Source organism: Odocoileus virginianus, unplaced genomic scaffold (genome assembly GCF_023699985.2).
Source record: "Odocoileus virginianus isolate 20LAN1187 ecotype Illinois unplaced genomic scaffold, Ovbor_1.2 Unplaced_Contig_26, whole genome shotgun sequence".
Lineage (NCBI taxonomy): Eukaryota > Metazoa > Chordata > Mammalia > Artiodactyla > Cervidae > Odocoileus > Odocoileus virginianus.
In genome coordinates this window covers 1,105,804-1,123,883 of record NW_027224343.1, presented here as the reverse complement: position 1 = coordinate 1,123,883, position 18,080 = coordinate 1,105,804, and the positions used below count along the sequence as shown (strand labels likewise).

The 18,080-nt window shown below is 44.4% G+C and overlaps 1 long non-coding RNA gene across 1 annotated transcript in view; it reads right to left on the bottom strand.

Moving 5' to 3' along the window:
• LOC110145360 (uncharacterized) overlaps positions 1 to 18,080 on the bottom strand; it is a 29,002-nt gene that overhangs the window by 10,207 nt on the left and 715 nt on the right. The window lies entirely within an intron of this gene.

The following is an 18,080-nucleotide window of genomic DNA, read 5'->3' as shown; positions in this document are numbered from 1 at the left end:
TTAGAGATAAACTAAATGGAGAATTGGAGAAAGAAATGGCAGCCCACTCCAGTATTCTTGCCTGGAAAATCACATGGACAGAAGAGCCTGGCGGGCTGCAGTTCATGGCGTCGCAAGAGTCAGACCAAACTTAATGATTAAGCCACCACCACCACTAAATGAAGAGTCTATCTATCATAGGAAAAAATGTTTATGGCAGGATTTTTGAAATATATTTTATGCGTTAATTGAATAATACACACCAAAAATACCTCCATGACTTCCCTCCAAACTCATACAAGTTTTTAGTTTGGCTTATAGGATTGCTCATTGTGCTGGACTGAAGAAAACTTCCCACTTCCACATAAGAAAATTCATGTCTAATTATAGGTTGTGACCTTATTTGGGAATAAGTCACAGACATAACTACTTAACACAAGATCATACTGACTCAGAGTGGATCCTAACCCAATGACTAGGATCCTCAGAAGAGAAGAGACGTTCAGAGAAGAGAGTCATGTAAAGATAGACACACAAGCCCAGGAACTCTAGGAACCACCGAGCCTGGAAGAGGCAAAGCTTTCTCCACTAGAGCCTCCAGAGGAAGTGTGTGCTGAGAACACATTGATTTTAGACCACAGGCCTTCAGAAGCGAGGGAGAATGAGTACCAGTGGTTTTAAGCCTCAGGTTCAGGTACACCGTGGCATCCGTCCTAGGAATCCAACATGCTGCTTGAGGGCGGATGGGGAGCCCCTCACACTCCCCTGCCTAAACTGCTGGATGATCTTAATTAGCTAAAGCAAAACTCAAGTATGTCAGCAATTTTAGAAAATATTTTCAAACAATCACATACATATAAATGAAATAATATTATAAATCAACATTCAAGGAAATGCTTTGGATTTGAGCAATAAATCTTTACATGAAGTACAGGTAATTCGGATGTTCTGTCAAGTGACCATCATACCCAGGGAGGAAATCACTGCAACAAGTTAGAGTCAGGCATTTCTTGTGCAATAATAGATATTTACTGGAGTCTATGGGAGTTGATACTATCTTGCTTGGATCACTGAGATACTGAAGGTGGTGCTGACAGCTGTTCCTGGCAGTCCTGGTGAGATATGTGCTAAAGCCAGCATCATTTCCAGGAACACAGAGGCTGCTTCCAGAAGCCATGAAGTGGGAAATGTATGGTGCTGTCATGGCCTCCGATTCTAGCTCGTGGGATGACATTGAGGAAGTCAATTGTCACCTAATGTGAAGGAGCCTTGGCAAACCTCCCTTATCACTTAGTCCCTGCTTCTACCATGGTGGTCCACACCCTTCACTAAGCCCAGTACCAAATCATAGAAAATAGCTGAGAACCCTTTCTATGCAGAATGAATCACTAGAAAGCCATAAAAATGCGATGATTAAACACATCGTGTGACCATCCCTACATTCAAATGGAATCAAGAGCCTTTGTCCAAATGTGAGAGGCCAGCAGCCAGTGGTTCCTAGTTGATGCACAAAGAAAATGCTCTCTTTCTGTTCTAAAGATACACTCATCCTCCTGAAACAGTAGCAGAGACCCATAAAAGCAGAGGCAGGAGGCAGTGTCATTTTTCTGATAAGGCGAGAAGCTATAGAATAAAATTTTAACTAAAATGACAACCCACTCCAGTATTCTTGCCTGGAAAATCCCATGGGCTGAGGAGCCTGGTAGGCTACAGTCCATGAGGTCACAAAGAGTTGGATATGACTGAGCAACTTCACTTTCTCTTCACTTTCAAGGAATTAATCAGTCCTTCGTTAAGGTATAATCATTAGAATGCTAAATGTCAATCCAAAACTAATGAAAGGAAGGGCTACAGGAATGGTTCTGGAGATGGGAGCTGTGGAGAGGATGGAGGCCAGAGCTGGGAGGAAGGGGAGAGAAGGGCGCTGAGTTGAGAGAAGTGGACCAGGGATCCTCATCGGAAGCTGCTGCGGGGATGGATGAACACCAGTAGAACACAGAGAGTGCCTGAGGTTCATCCCCAGGAAATGCAGAAACCTGGTGGCTTCCCTGGTGGCTCTGATGGTAAAGAATCCACCTGCGATACAGGAGACCCAGGATGGATCCCTGGGTAGGGAAGACCCCCAGGAGAAGGGAATGGCAACCCACTCCAGTGTTCTTGCCTGGAGAATCCCATGAATGTGAAAGTCTTGGGGGCCACAGTCCGTGGGGTGGCAAAGAGTCGGACACGACTGAGGGACTAACTCTAAGGGTGGCCGCAGAAAGTGAGTTTGAGACAGAAAGTCAGAGGCATGGAGGACAGCTGAAGACAGGATTCCAAGAAAGAGGACTCAACAAGTGACAAGTCTTTCAGAAAATTCACGGTAAAGACCGAGAGGCCCCATCAGGAGGCGATGAGGAAGTCACTGCTGGGTTCCAGCAGGAAGGTTTCAGAGGTGGGATTGGTTAGAATATAGTGGATAGAGGGGCACATGAGGAACCTGCCCCCACCTGAGTAAGCCTCAGCCTGGAAGACAAAGCACAGATGTCATCAGTGTCTCAGTGTTCTGCAGACAAACCATATGTAAAGCAGATGATTCTCAATGCAAATCATCTATCACAATAGGCGTTATATAGCACCCAGCCCATCTCTACATTTCTCCAGCAAGCAGGTCCCCTACGTTCCCAGGATTACATTTCAATAATCAACTGCCCCTCTTTCCCACCCACAAGCAAAATGATAACTACTCATCACTTTGCAACATGCATTTTCTTCACTGGACACTCTGTTTGAAGATGTATCCTTTTTGGCACATAAATATCTGACACATTTATGTTCATTTCATTTATGAACATAAATGAACAATTACGTTCAGATTAATTTTTGCCCTTTCCGTCTCCAGGGGATCCTCCCAACCAAAGGATCAAACCCGAGTCTTTCGCATTGCAGACCAAGTCTTTACCATCTGAGCCACCAGGGAAGCCTATTTATGTTCACAGCTGCTGGATATTCCATTGTGTAAACCTTTATTTCCCTTCTTCTTTAATATATGTATTTTTTCTACTGTCATGATCAACAGTTCTGCAATTCATCTTCTCAAATATGTCTCCTTCAGCACAGTATTTATGTCATCACAGGGTGCATGTTTAAACAGAAACTTGGTGAGTCTTAATTATACTGCTGGGAGAAATATCAATAACCCCAGATATGCAGATGACACCACCCTTATGGCAGAAAGTGAAGAAAAACTAAAGAGCCTCTTGATGAAAGTGAAAGTGGAGAGTGAAAAAGTTGACTTAAAGCTCAACATTCAAAAACTAAGATCATGGCATCCAGTCCCATCACTTCATGGCAAATAGATGGGGAAACAGTGGCTGACTTTATTTTGGGGGGCTCCAAAATCACTGCAGATGGTGATTGCAGCCATGAAATTAAAAGACACTTACTCCTTGGAAGGAAAGTTATGACCAACCTAGACAGCATATTAAAAAGCAGAGACATTACTTTGCCAACAAAGGTCCATCTAGTCAAGGCTATGGTTTTTCCAGTAGTCATGTATGGATGTGAGAGTTGGACTCTAAAGAAAACTGAGTGCCGAAGAATTGATGCTTTTGAACTGTGGTGTTGGAGAAGACTCTTGAGAGTCCCTTGGATGGCAAGGAGATCCAACCAGTCCATCCTAAAGGAGATCAGTCCTGGGTGTTCATTGGAAGGACTGATGCTGAAGCTGAAACTCCAGTACTTTGGCCACCTGATGAGAAGAGCTGACTCATTTGAAAAGACCCTGATGCTGGGAAAGACTGAGCGCAGGAGGAGAAGCGGACGACAGAGGATGAGATGGATGGATGGATGGCATCACCGACTCAATGGGCATGAGTTTGAAAAAGTCTTGATGACTGTAGCTTTGTAGTATAATCTGAAGTCAGGAAGACTGATTCCTCCAGTTCCATTCTTCTTTCTCAAGACTGCTTTGGCTATTTGGGGTCTTTTGTGTTTCCATACAAATTGTGAAATTTTTTGTTCTAGTTCTGTGAAAAATGTCATTGGTAATTTGATAGGGATCACACTGAATCTGTAGATTGTGTTTGGTAGTATGCTCATTTTCACAGTATTGATTCTTCCTACCCAGGAGCATGGCCTATCTACCCATCTGTTTATGTCATCTTTGATTTCTTTCAATAGTGTCTTATAATTTTCTGTGTACAGTTCTTTTTTCTCCTTAGGTAAGTTTATTCCTAGATGTTTAATTCTTTTTGTTGCAATGGTGAATGGGATTGATTCCTTAATTTCTCTTTCTGGTTTTTCATTGTTAGTATAGAGAAATGCAAGTGATTTCTGTGTATTGATTTTGAATCCTGCAACTTTGCTAAATTCACTGATTAGCTCTAGTAATTTTCTGATACTATCTTTAGGGTTTTCTATGTATAGTATCATGTCATCTGCAAACAGTGAGAGCTTTACTTCTTCTTTTCCAATCTGGATTCCTTTTATTTCTTTTTCTTCTCTGATTGCTGTAGCTAGGACTTCCAAAACTATGTTGAATAATAGTGGTGAAAGTGGACACCCTTGTCTTGTTCCTGATCTTAGGGGGAATGCTTTCAGCTTTTCACCATTGAGAATAATGTTTGCTGTAGGCTTATCATATATGGCCCTTACTATGTTGACAGAGGTTCCTTCTATGCCCATATTTTTAAGAATTTTAATCATAAATGGTGCTGAATTTTGTCAAAGGTTTTTCCTGCATCTTTTGTGATTATCATATAGTTTTTATCTTTCAATTTGTTAATGTGGTGTATCACATTGATTGATTTGTATATATTGAAGAATCCTTGCATCCCTGGAATAAACCCAACTTGATCATGGTGTACAAGCTTTTTGATGTGTTGCTGAATTCTGTTTGCTAAAATTTTTTGAGGATTTTTGCATCTATGTTCATCAGTAATATTGGCCTGTAGTTTTCTTTTTGTGTGTTGTCTTTGTCTAGTTTTGGTATCACAGTTATGGTGGCCTCATAGAATGAGTTTGGAAGTGTTCCCTCCTCTGCAATTTTTTTAAAGAGTTTTAGAAGGATAGCTCTTCTCTAAATGTTTGATAGAATTCTCCTGTGAAGCCATCTGGTCCTGGGCTTTTGTTTTGGGGGAGATTTTTTATCACAGCTTCAATTTCAGTGCTTGTAATTGGGTTGTTCATAATTTCTATTTCTTCTTGGTTCAGTCTTAGAAGGTTGAACTTTTCTAAGAATCTGTCCATTTCTTCCAGGTTATCCATTTTATTGCCATATAGTTGTTCATAATAGTCTCTTATAATCCTTTGTATTTCTGCATTGTCTGTTGTAGCCTCCTTTTTCATTTCTAATTTTGTTGATTTGTTTCTTCTCTGTTTCTTGATGAGTCTGGCTAAAGGCTTGTAAATTTTGTTTATCTTCTCAAAGAACCAGCTTTTAGTTTCATTAATCTTTACTATTGTTTCTTTCATTTATTTTTCATTTATTTCTGCTTGGATCTTTATGATTTCTTTCCTTCTACTAATTTTGGGGGGGTTTTGTTCTTCTTTTTCCAGTTGTTTTAGGTGTAAAGTTAGGTTGTCTATTCAATGTTTTTCTTGTTTCTTGAGGTAGGATTGTATTGCTATAAACTTCCCTCTTAGAACTGCTTTTGCTGCATCCCATAGGTTTTGAGTTGTTGTGTTTTCATTGTCATTTGTTTCTAGAAATTTTTTATTTCCCTTTGATTTTTTCAGTAACCTGTTGGTTATTTAGAAAAGTATTGTTTAATCTCCATGTGTCTGTGGTTTTTTGCAGTTTTTTTTTTCTCAAAATTGATATCTAGTCTCGTAGCATTGTGGTTGGAGAAGATGCTCGATATGATTTCAATTTTCTTAAATTTGCTGAGGCTTGATTTGTGACCCATGATGTGGTCAATCTTGAAGAATGTTCATGTGCACTTGAGAAGAAGGTGTATTCTTCTGCATTTGGATGGAATGTCCTGAAGATATCAGTGAGATCCATCTCATCTAATGTATCACTTAAGACTTGTGTTTCCTTATTAATTTTCTGTTTTGATGATCTGTCCATTGATGTGAGTGGGGTGTTAAAGTCTCCTACTATTATTGTGTTACTGTCAGTTTCTCCTTTTATGTCTGTTAGTGTTTGTCTTATGTATTGAGGTGCTCCTATGTTGGGTGCATATTTACAATTGTTATGTCTTCCTCTTGGATTGATCCCTTGATCATTACATAGTGTCCTTCCTTATCTCTTGTGATCTTCTTTATTTTAAGGTCTATTTTGTCTGATATAAGGATTGCTACTCCAGCTTTCTTTTGCTTCTCATTTGCATGGAATATATTTTCCATCCTCTCACTTTCAGTCTATATGTGTCTTTAGGTCTGAAATGGGTTTCTTGTAGACAGCATATATATGGGTCTTGTTTTTGTATCCATTCAGCCAGTCTGTGTCTTTTGGTTGGAGCATTTAATCCATTTACATTTAAAATAATTATTGATATATATGTTCCTATTGCCATTTTCTTAATTGTTTGGGGTTGATTTTGTAGATCTTTTTTTCTTCTCTTGTATTTCTTGACTATATAAGTCCCTTTAACATTTGTTGTAAAGCTGGTTTGGTGGTACTAAATTCTCTTAATTTTTGCTTGTCTGAAAAGTTTTTATTTCTCCATCAATTTTGAGATCCTTGCTGGGTACAGTAATCTTGGTTGTAGATTTTTCCCTTTCAGTACTTTAAATATATCCTGCCATTCCCTTCTGGCCTGCAGAGTTTCTGCTGAAAGATCAGCTGTTAAACGTATGGGGTTTCCCTTGTATGTTACTTGTTGCTTTTCCCTTGCTGCTTTTAATATTCTTTCTTTGTGTTTAGTCTTTGTTAGATATGTATGTGTCTTGGCATGTTTCTCCTGGGTTTATCCTGTATGGGACTCTTTGTGCCTCTTGGACTTGATTGACTATTTCCTTTTCCATGTTGGGGAAATTTTCAACTATAATCTCTTCAAAAATTTTCTCATACCCTTTCTTTTTCTCTTCTTCTTCTGGGACCCCTATAATTTGAATGTTGGTGCATTTGATATTGTCCCAGAGGTCTCTGAGACTATCCTCAGTTCTTTTCATTCTTTTTACTTTATTCTGCTCTTCAGAAGTTATTTCCACCATTTTATCTTCCAGCTCACTGATTCATTCTTCTGCTTCAGATATTCTGCTATTGATTCTTTCTAGAGTATTTTTAATTTCAGTAATTATGTTGTTTGTCTCTGTATGTTTATTCTTTAATTCTTCTAGGTCTTTGTTAATTGATTCTTGCATTTTCTCCATTTTGTTTTCAAGGTTTCTGATCATCTTTACTATCATTATTCTAAATCTTTTTCAGGTAGCGCACCTATTTCCTTTTCATTTATTTAGACATCTGTGTTTCTAGTTTGTTCCTTAATTTGTGTGGTATTTCTCTACCTTTTCATTATTTTTTTTAACTTATTGTGTTGAGGTTCTCCTTTTCCCAGGCTTTAAGGTTGAATTCTTTCTCCCTTTTGGTTTTCTGCCCTCCTAAGGTTGGTCCAGTGGTTTGTGTAAGCTTTGTGTAGGGTGAGATTTGTGCTGAGTTTTCTGTTTGCTTGTTTTTCCTCTGATGGGCAAGGCTGAGTGAGGTGGTAATCCTGTCTGCTGATGATTTGGTTTGTATTTTTGTTTTGTTTGTTGTTTAGATGAGGTATCCTGCACAGGGTGCTACTGGTGGGTGGGTGATGCCGGGTCTTGTTTCAAGTGGTCTCCTTTGTGTGAGTTCTCACTGTCTGATGCTCCCTGGGGTTATTTCTCTGGTGTCTATGGTCGCCGGGTCTTGTTTACAAGTGGTCTCTTTGGGTGAGTTCTCACTGTCTGATGCTCCCTGGGGTTATTTCTCTGGTGTCTATGGTCGCCGGGTCTTGTTTACAAGTGGTCTCTTTGGGTGAGTTCTCACCATCTGATGCTCCCTGGGGTTATTTCTCTGGTTGTCTATGGTCGCCGGGTCTTGTTTACAAGTGGTCTCTTTGGGTGAGTTCTCACCATCTGATGCTCCCTGGGGTTATTTCTCTGGTTGTCTATGGTCGCCGGGTCTTGTTTACAAGTGGTCTCTTTGGGTGAGTTCTCACCATCTGATGCTCCCTGGGGTTATTTCTCTGGTTGTCTATGGTCGCCGGGTCTTGTTTACAAGTGGTCTCTTTGGGTGAGTTCTCACCATCTGATGCTCCCTGGGGTTATTTCTCTGGTTGTCTATGGTCGCCGGGTCTTGTTTACAAGTGGTCTCTTTGGGTGAGTTCTCACTGTCTGATGCTCCCTGGGGTTAGTTCTCTGGTTGTCTATGGTCGCCGGGTCTTGTTTACAAGTGGTCTCTTTGGGTGAGTTCTCACTGTCTGATGCTCCCTGGGGTTATTTCTCTGGTTGTCTATGGTCGCCGGGTCTTGTTTACAAGTGGTCTCTTTGGGTGAGTTCTCACTGTCTGATGCTCCCTGGGGTTAGTTCTCTGGTGTCTATGGTCGCCGGGTCTTGTTTACAAGTGGTCTCTTTGGGTGAGTTCTCACTGTCTGATGCTCCCTGGGGTTAGTTCTCTGGTTGTCTATGGTCGCCGGGTCTTGTTTACAAGTGGTCTCTTTGGGTGAGTTCTCACTGTCTGATGCTCCCTGGGGTTAGTTCTCTGGTTGTCTATGGTCGCCGGGTCTTGTTTACAAGTGGTCTCTTTGGGTGAGTTCTCACTGTCTGATCCCCCCTGGGGTCAGTTCTCTGAGTCCATGGTCGCCGGGTCTTGTTTACAAGTGGTCTCTTTGGGTGAGTTCTCACTGTCTGATCCCCCCTGGGGTCAGTTCTCTGAGTCCATGGTCGCCGGGTCTTGTTTACAAGTGGTCTCTTTGGGTGACTTCTCACTGTCTGATGCTCCCTGGGGTTATTTCTCTGGTTGTCTATGGTCGCCGGGTCTTGTTTACAAGTGGTCTCTTTGGGTGAGTTCTCACTGTCTGATGCTCCCTGGGGTTAGTTCTCTGGTTGTCTATGGTCGCCGGGTCTTGTTTACAAGTGGTCTCTTTGGGTGAGTTCTCACTGTCTGATGCTCCCTGGGGTTAGTTCTCTGGTTGTCTATGGTCGCCGGGTCTTGTTTACAAGTGGTCTCTTTGGGTGAGTTCTCACTGTCTGATCCCCCCTGGGGTCAGTTCTCTGAGTCCATGGTCGCCGGGTCTTGTTTACAAGTGGTCTCTTTGGGTGAGTTCTCACTGTCTGATCCCCCCTGGGGTCAGTTCTCTGAGTCCATGGTCGCCGGGTCTTGTTTACAAGTGGTCTCTTTGGGTGACTTCTCACTGTCTGATGCTCCCTGGGGTTATTTCTCTGGTTGTCTATGGTCGCCGGGTCTTGTTTACAAGTGGTCTCTTTGGGTGAGTTCTCACTGTCTGATGCTCCCTGGGGTTAGTTCTCTGGTTGTCTATGGTCGCCGGGTCTTGTTTACAAGTGGTCTCTTTGGGTGAGTTCTCACTGTCTGATGCTCCCTGGGGTTAGTTCTCTGGTTGTCTATGGTCGCCGGGTCTTGTTTACAAGTGGTCTCTTTGGGTGAGTTCTCACTGTCTGATCCCCCCTGGGGTCAGTTCTCTGAGTCCATGGTCGCCGGGTCTTGTTTACAAGTGGTCTCTTTGGGTGAGTTCTCACTGTCTGATCCCCCCTGGGGTCAGTTCTCTGAGTCCATGGTCGCCGGGTCTTGTTTACAAGTGGTCTCTTTGGGTGACTTCTCACTGTCTGATGCTCCCTGGGGTTATTTCTCTGGTTGTCTATGGTCGCCGGGTCTTGTTTACAAGTGGTCTCTTTGGGTGAGTTCTCACTGTCTGATGCTCCCTGGGGTTAGTTCTCTGGTTGTCTATGGTCGCCGGGTCTTGTTTACAAGTGGTCTCTTTGGGTGAGTTCTCACTGTCTGATGCTCCCTGGGGTTAGTTCTCTGGTTGTCTATGGTCGCCGGGTCTTGTTTACAAGTGGTCTCTTTGGGTGAGTTCTCACTGTCTGATCCCCCCTGGGGTCAGTTCTCTGAGTCCATGGTCGCCGGGTCTTGTTTACAAGTGGTCTCTTTGGGTGAGTTCTCACTGTCTGATCCCCCCTGGGGTCAGTTCTCTGAGTCCATGGTCGCCGGGTCTTGTTTACAAGTGGTCTCTTTGGGTGACTTCTCACTGTCTGATGCTCCCTGGGGTTATTTCTCTGGTTGTCTATGGTCGCCGGGTCTTGTTTACAAGTGGTCTCTTTGGGTGAGTTCTCACTGTCTGATGCTCCCTGGGGTTAGTTCTCTGGTTGTCTATGGTCGCCGGGTCTTGTTTACAAGTGGTCTCTTTGGGTGAGTTCTCACTGTCTGATCCCCCCTGGGGTCAGTTCTCTGAGTCCATGGTCGCCGGGTCTTGTTTACAAGTGGTCTCTTTGGGTGACTTCTCACTGTCTGATGCTCCCTGGGGTTATTTCTCTGGTTGTCTATGGTCGCCGGGTCTTGTTTACAAGTGGTCTCTTTGGGTGAGTTCTCACTGTCTGATCCCCCCTGGGGTTATTTCTCTGGTTGTCTATGGTCGCCGGGTCTTGTTTACAAGTGGTCCCTTTGGGTGAGTTCTCACTGTCTGATCCCCCCTGGGGTTATTTCTCTGGTTGTCTATGGTCGCCGGGTCTTGTTTACAAGTGGTCTCTTTGGGTGAGTTCTCACCATCTGATGCTCCCTGGGGTTATTTCTCTGGTTGTCTATGGTCGCCGGGTCTTGTTTACAAGTGGTCTCTTTGGGTGAGTTCTCACTGTCTGATGCTCCCTGGGGTTATTTCTCTGGTTGTCTATGGTCGCCGGGTCTTGTTTACAAGTGGTCTCTTTGGGTGAGTTCTCACCATCTGATGCTCCCTGGGGTTATTTCTCTGGTTGTCTATGGTCGCCGGGTCTTGTTTACAAGTGGTCTCTTTGGGTGAGTTCTCACCATCTGATGCTCCCTGGGGTTATTTCTCTGGTTGTCTATGGTCGCCGGGTCTTGTTTACAAGTGGTCTCTTTGGGTGAGTTCTCACTGTCTGATGCTCCCTGGGGTCAGTTCTCTGAGTCCATGGTCGCCGGGTCTTGTTTACAAGTGGTCTCTTTGGGTGAGTTCTCACTGTCTGATCCCCCCTGGGGTCAGTTCTCTGAGTCCATGGTCGCCGGGTCTTGTTTACAAGTGGTCTCTTTGGGTGACTTCTCACTGTCTGATGCTCCCTGGGGTTATTTCTCTGGTTGTCTATGGTCGCCGGGTCTTGTTTACAAGTGGTCTCTTTGGGTGAGTTCTCACTGTCTGATGCTCCCTGGGGTTAGTTCTCTGGTTGTCTATGGTCGCCGGGTCTTGTTTACAAGTGGTCCCTTTGGGTGAGTTCTCACTCTCTGATCCCCCCTGGGGTTATTTCTCTGGTGTCTATGGTCGCCGGGTCTTGTTTACAAGTGGTCTCTTTGGGTGAGTTCTCACTGTCTGATGCTCCCTGGGGTTATTTCTCTGGTGTCTATGGTCGCCGGGTCTTGTTTACAAGTGGTCTCTTTGGGTGAGTTCTCACTCTCTGATCCCCCCTGGGGTTATTTCTCTGAGTCCAGGGTCTTGGGAGTCAGTGCTCCCACTCCAAAGGCTCAGGGCTTGATCTCTGGTCAGGAACAAAGATTCCACAAGTGGTTTGTTATGGCATTAAGTGAGATTAAAACAAATACCCAAAAACAAGAAACCAAAGATGAACCCCAGACAAATGGCAGTTACAAAATCAGGCAAATAATAATTAAAATAATGGAATATACACAATACATATATACCCATAAGCAAAGTCAAAACAGTCCAACAATTATAAAGTACAATAGATTGACCTGGGAGCAAGGGGAAACCAAAAATTACATTTACCAGTTAAGACTAAAACTAACTAAATCACAAACTGGAAAATAAAACTAAAGCAAGGTTTCAAACGGGGAATAAAGCAATGAAAACAAAACTAACAAATATGTTGAGAGGAAAGGAAAGAAAGAATAGATATGCAAAGTTAAATAGAGGTAGATGAAGAAGATTTATATACATTAAAGATTAACTGCAAGGGGAAAAGAACAGTAGGAAAGGCAAACAAAGGAATAAATACAGAAAAAATATAATAGGTTTAAAAAATTAAAATTACATAAAAAAGAAAAGAAAAAAGGGAAGAAGAAAGAAAAAGGCGGTGGGGGGAATTCCACAGAACTGCAAAAGCCCAACATAGAGGCAGAGGTTTATAACAACAATAAAAAGTGTGACTGAATATACACATATACATATACACCCATAAGCAAAATCAAAACAGTCCAACAAAAATAAAGTACAATAGATTGACCCAGCAAACAAAGGAAACCAAAAATTATATCTACCAGTTAAGAACAAAACTAACTAAAGCACAAACTGGAAAACAAAACTAAAGCAAGGTGCCAATTGGGGAATAAAGCAATGAAAATAAAACTAACAAATATGTTGAGAGGAAAGGAAAGAAAGAAAAAAATAGATACGCAAAGTTAAATAGAAGCAGGTAAGATTTATATACAGTGAAGATTAACTGCAAGGGGAAAACAAAAGTAAGAAAAGCAAATGAAGGTATAAATGTATAAAAATAATAATAGTAATAATAAATTTTTTTTAAAGAAAGGAGAAGAAAAAATCAGGGTTGGGGGGGAACTCCACAGAACTGCAAAAGCCCAATGTAGAGGCAGAGGTTTATAACAACAATAAAAAATGTGACTGAGGAAAAAAAAAAAATTCAAAAGCTTAATTAGATTTCATAGTGCCAATAAAATCAACAACAACAGAGGGGGGGCAAAAAAAAAAAAAATCCAAAAGAATCTACAGAACAAGTCAAAACATAAGAATAATAAATGTTTTTCTTGAGTCACTGCTGTCAGAGTCCTTTCCCTCGCTGGGAGTCACAGTCCACCTCCCCTCCCTAGGACGCCCTCCAACACTGTGCTGATCTCTGGACCTGCTGTGGGGGCAGCTCAGATTCTAATCTGGTCCTACTCCTGTGTGTTCTTGCCTCCAATGTCCACAGCTATCAGAACTAGTGTGTTTTCTTTTGTGGGAGCTCTCAGTGACCTTTTATATATTCCATAGACACAGAGTCTGCCTAGTTGATCATGTGGATTTAATCTGCAGCTTGTACAGCTGGTGGGAGGGTTTGGGGTCTTCTTCCTTAGCCACACTGCCCCTGGGTTTCAATTGTGGTTTTATTTCCACCTCTGCATGTGGGTCATCCACTGGGGTTTGCTCCTGAGGCTGCCCTGGAGGACTTGGGTTTGCCCCTGTGAGGGCCAGGTGTGGAGGTGGTGCAGCTGCTTGGGTCTCAGGGGTTCTGGCAGCACCAGGTACTCAGGGGAGTTGGCAGCTAGGGCAGCAGGAAATATAGTGCTCAAAAAAGGTATGGCAACAATTCTTGGCCAATACACTCCAGTATTCTTCCCTGGAGAATGCTCCTGACAGAGGAGCCTGGCACGCCACAGTCTACAGAGTCACAAAGAGTTGGACACAATGCAACCCTGCATGCATAGATGCAAGATTTTTTTTTTTCTCCTCTATCAGCTCTACTGAGAGTTGAGCGTGAAGGTGGCATGGCTGCTTGGCTTTTGGGGACCCTGGCAGTGCCAGAGTTCAGGGACACAGACTGCACTGCCGCTGGAGTTATGGCCCTGAAAGTGAAAGTCGCTCAGTCATGTCCGACTCTTTGCAACTCCATGGACTATACAGTCCATGGAATTCTCCAGGCCAGAATACTGGAGTAGGGTAGCCTTTCCCTTCTCCAGGGGATCTTCCCAACCCAGGTATTGAACCCAGGTCTCCTGCATTGCAGGCAGATTCTTTACCAGCTGAGCCACAGGGGGAGTTTAAGAAGGCTGGAGTGGGTAGCCTGTCCATTCTCCAGCAGATCTTCCCAACTCAGGAATCGAACCAGGGTCTCCTGCACTGCAGGCGGATTCTTTACCAATTGAGCTATCAGGGAAGCCCTATCAGAGTCCTTCAGAGTCTTTTTTGAGCCTCTTGTAGCTGGCGATCAGAAGGCCTCTTTGGCCAGTCTTTCTCCATAGCTCCACCCATTCAGGCACTTAGAGGGCTCCCTGCCTGGGGTCCTTCTCTGTAGTTCAGCACATCAGGCACTTAAAGGGGCACCCTGGGTGGGGTCCTACTCTGTAGTTCAGTGCATCAGGCATTTGATGGGCCAGCCTCTCTATTGTTCAGCTGCCAATGCTGGTGTGTGGAGAGAGAGAGGCTATGGTGATGGCTCCACCCGCTACGTGTGACTCAGCAGTATCGCCTTGCTTCCATGGCTGCCTGGCTTTCCTCCACAGGCATTTTCCCACGATCTCCTCCCTCACATCCCCTCAATCCGTCTCTCTGCAGTCAACAGCAGCCCTCACCCTGGGATTGCTCCACAATCCCTAAACTCCAGCTCCCAGCCACTGCACCTTCCAGGGGATCTGCATCCCTGCCGGGCATGTATGGCTGTGGCAAGGACTGTCTGACTCTCATTCCATTTAGGCTGTCACAGATCAGCTGTTTCACTCTCAGCCTTAAATGTTTCTCCTCTGACTCAGACAATTGCCCCGATGTGGGGATTGGACCCCTGCTTCAGTTCCCCCACCTGCCGAGGGCAGGTCCAGTCCTACTAACACTCCTGTTTTTCCCCCTAGTTCCTTCATCCTACCAAGTTTTGCGTGGTTCTATATATTCTTTTCCACTGGTCAGGTACTCCTGTCCACTCTCAGCTGGTGTTCTGCATGCACTTCTGTGTCTGAAGGTGTATTCCTGATGTATCCGTGGAGAGAGAGATCAGCACTATATCAGTAAGTCTCCTCTACATCACACCATTTCCTACATGATACCAATACTTAGAATTTTTTTTTAATGTCAGCTTTATTGTTGTTAATCTCACTGTGGTAGTAAGTGCATTTTGCTGACCTAGAAAGATTAAGAACCTTACTGCTGTAAATAAATCTATTTTTATTTAGGATTTCCTTGTCAAGATCCTTGAAAAATGTCTTTCAGATTTCTGCTGGATGACCTTCCTATCCCATCATAAGAAAGCAGGTGATCCTACACATTGTCACAGTAGCAACTATGTACCACAGTCACTGAGGTCCCAACACCTGCCTTCCACTTGCACTTCATGCCCCGCCTCCATCACTGATAACTTGATGCCACATGTGCCCTACACCTCTGCCCTAGTGCCTCTCAGCATGGGGCAGCTGTTGTTGCTCTGTCGACAAGTCATGTCCGACTCTGTGACCCCATGGACTGCAGCACGCCAGGCCTCCCTGTCCTTCAGTATCTCCCAGGGTCAAACTCATGTCCATTGGGTCGGTGATGTCATCCAACCATCTCGTCTTCTGTCATCCTCTTCCCCTTCTGCCTTCAATCTTTCCCAGCATCAGGGTCTTTTCCAATGAGTCAGCTGTTTCCTGACTCAATATGGGATAAATCCAATCCCAAAATCCCTGTCAAAGATGTTTCTTCTAAAGCCATTTGCTCACTGTACTAGTCAAGTGTCTAGCAGAAAACAAATGACTCCAGTCAAAGTGGGTGATAAAGGAAAGTTGAATAAGGGGACTATACAAAGTATGCTCAGGGCTTCCCAAGTGGTACTGGTGGTAAAGACCAGTCTACTAATGCAAGAGCTGTAAGAGACTCAGGTTCAATCCCAGGGCCAGGAAGACTCCCTGGAGGAGAGCATGGCAACCTACTCCAGTATTCTTGCTGGACAACCCTGTGGACAGAGGAACCTGGCGAGCTACAGTCCAAGGGGTCACAAAGACAGGACCAAAGCAACTTAGTGTGCACACACACATGCACAAAGTATGCTCAGGGCTAAAAGAAACCAAGAAAGAGTGGGGACGCATGAAGGGACGGCAGCTGGGAAGAGACCTTGCCACTCCTAGGCATACATCAAGGGCAGGAATGGTGGCAAAATCAGGAGAAGGTAGCTGTAGCTGCAGAAAAGCTGCCCAATAATGTCCCCAGGCTTTGGTAAAGAAATGCAGCCATCTCTTGACAACCCAGCTGAGAGGAGTGGGGTGACTGAGCAGCCCGACCTCACCCAGCTGCGGGTCTACTCTTGGTGCCCCCCACAGACCAGACACAACATTCCCCAGAGGACCAGAACCCTGATTATGTCTCCCTGCATCTATGCCTCCTGGGGACAGAAGAGGTTGAGATAGTGAAAGATGAAACTGGAGAAGCAAAATAAAATCCCGAGCATATCCATGATTTCCCATGTAATCAAATTTCTTCTTCCCTCTGGAACTTTATCACTTCATTAATGCTCCAGTGACAGGCATTAGCAATAATTAACATTGCTTTAAATAAAGAGCATATTTAAATACATAAGGAAGACCATGGATCCAAATAACAAAAGAACAAAAGACATGACTAGATTTTCACAAACAAGGAGATTGGACTGGAACAGAGCTGGAACATAGAGTGAGCATGGCTTCCATCCATTACCTATGGAATACAAGGTTGGAAGACACTGAAAAGGCTGAATGCACTGAGGATGAAGAGCAAAATCATAACTGAGGGAGAGGCGATCAATTAGTGAATACTAAGGAGCAATATACAAGATGGCAGGTGGGCACATGGTAAGATACCTGCATGTCGGAAACTTGACAAGGGGCATCAAGACAAAGAAAGAACAACGGCTGGGAAAGGGTGGAAACAAGAGGAAGAGAAGACCATGTTTTCTGGCTTCACAATATGAAGTAGGAGAATGAGGAGGTGCCTCTAAGAAAAGATCAGAGGACATGCAGTCATGGGGAAGATCCGCATTTCAGATGAAGCAAGGAGGAGGAGGGACAGTCCTAGGAAAACGGACAGCCTAGCAGATTTCCTGGCAGCAGAACAGGAAAGCCAAGATGAAGCAAAGCACGGCTTCTAAGAGACCCGCAAGTGACAGGGTAGAATGGTGATAAGTAGAGAGCAGAGTGACTGTCTTGGGTGGAATTGGATTTGTGGGAGTTGGGGGAACAGTGGTGATGAATGAATTATCTCAATCTTTCACAGCACACCTACAGATGAGAGCATTCCCAACTAGGGGAAAGCTGTAATCGGCAGATACCCTATTACTGGACGCTTGGAGGATCTTTCAAGTAACCACCTTACCTGCGGGCGGGCACAACTGCACACTTGCCCCCTAGGTTGTGCAACTCAGTAATGCTGACGAATCACCGTACTCCTCACAAGGAAGTAGAAAACAGTAGGAAAACAGGAACTATTCTTAACCAACCTACATAGGTATTAGAAATAGTGGGATGGATCCTCCAAGTGTCATTTCCTCTTCAGCTTTATTGGGTTCCTGGACTCATGATGCCAGTGACCTTAGCGTATTTAGAAAATACCCAAAGACAGGTTGGCAAGTACTGACTTGAAAAATCGTCTAAGAATTGCTGAGTCTCCTGTGACACTGTATGATATGACAGTGTCTCAGCCTTGTCTATTACACTCCAGGAGCACTTTTCAAAAGGAGGGAGAGAAAGGTATCACATGTCTTCTTATTTGAACTAACCCAGGTTCACTCTAAAATTTTAGCAAAACCCTGGTACTTATCAGTTAGTGCCTTTCCCTCAAAGCCAGCCTCTGCACCACCAGCCTCGGTAACTCAGTCACAGGAGGAATCAGCTCAGTCAGTGGTTCCCTTGAGTCCTCGTCTCCTGCTCTGTCCCCTGGGCTTCCTCCAGGCCCAGCCGGGGCTCCTTGCTTCTGTCTCTGGGCTCAGAGCCCTTTCTCTTTGAGCCCGAAGATGTCCACCCTGCTCCGGCCCCGGGGCGCTCCCGTTCTCTGGCAGCGCCCGTGACGCAGCCTTGACTGGGCGCTCTCATTCCTCGTGTCTGTCGTTTTTCACCCTGGGTCTTCTCTCCTGCTCTTTCCTTCTTCTTTAGACTCAGCTCCCCCATCAGACTCCAGCAGACTCCACCCCCGCTCGGCCCACCCGTCTCAGCTCAGGGGTCTCTGACCGCCAGTGTCCGGGGGTCAGGACACACGTAACCAGGAGGAGGCCTAAGAGCAGCAGGGCTGAGCTCAGGAACCGTCTCTGCGGTTTAGACACACAGGCCTCCCCTTCCCCCAGCTCGTGTCTCCATCCCTGTG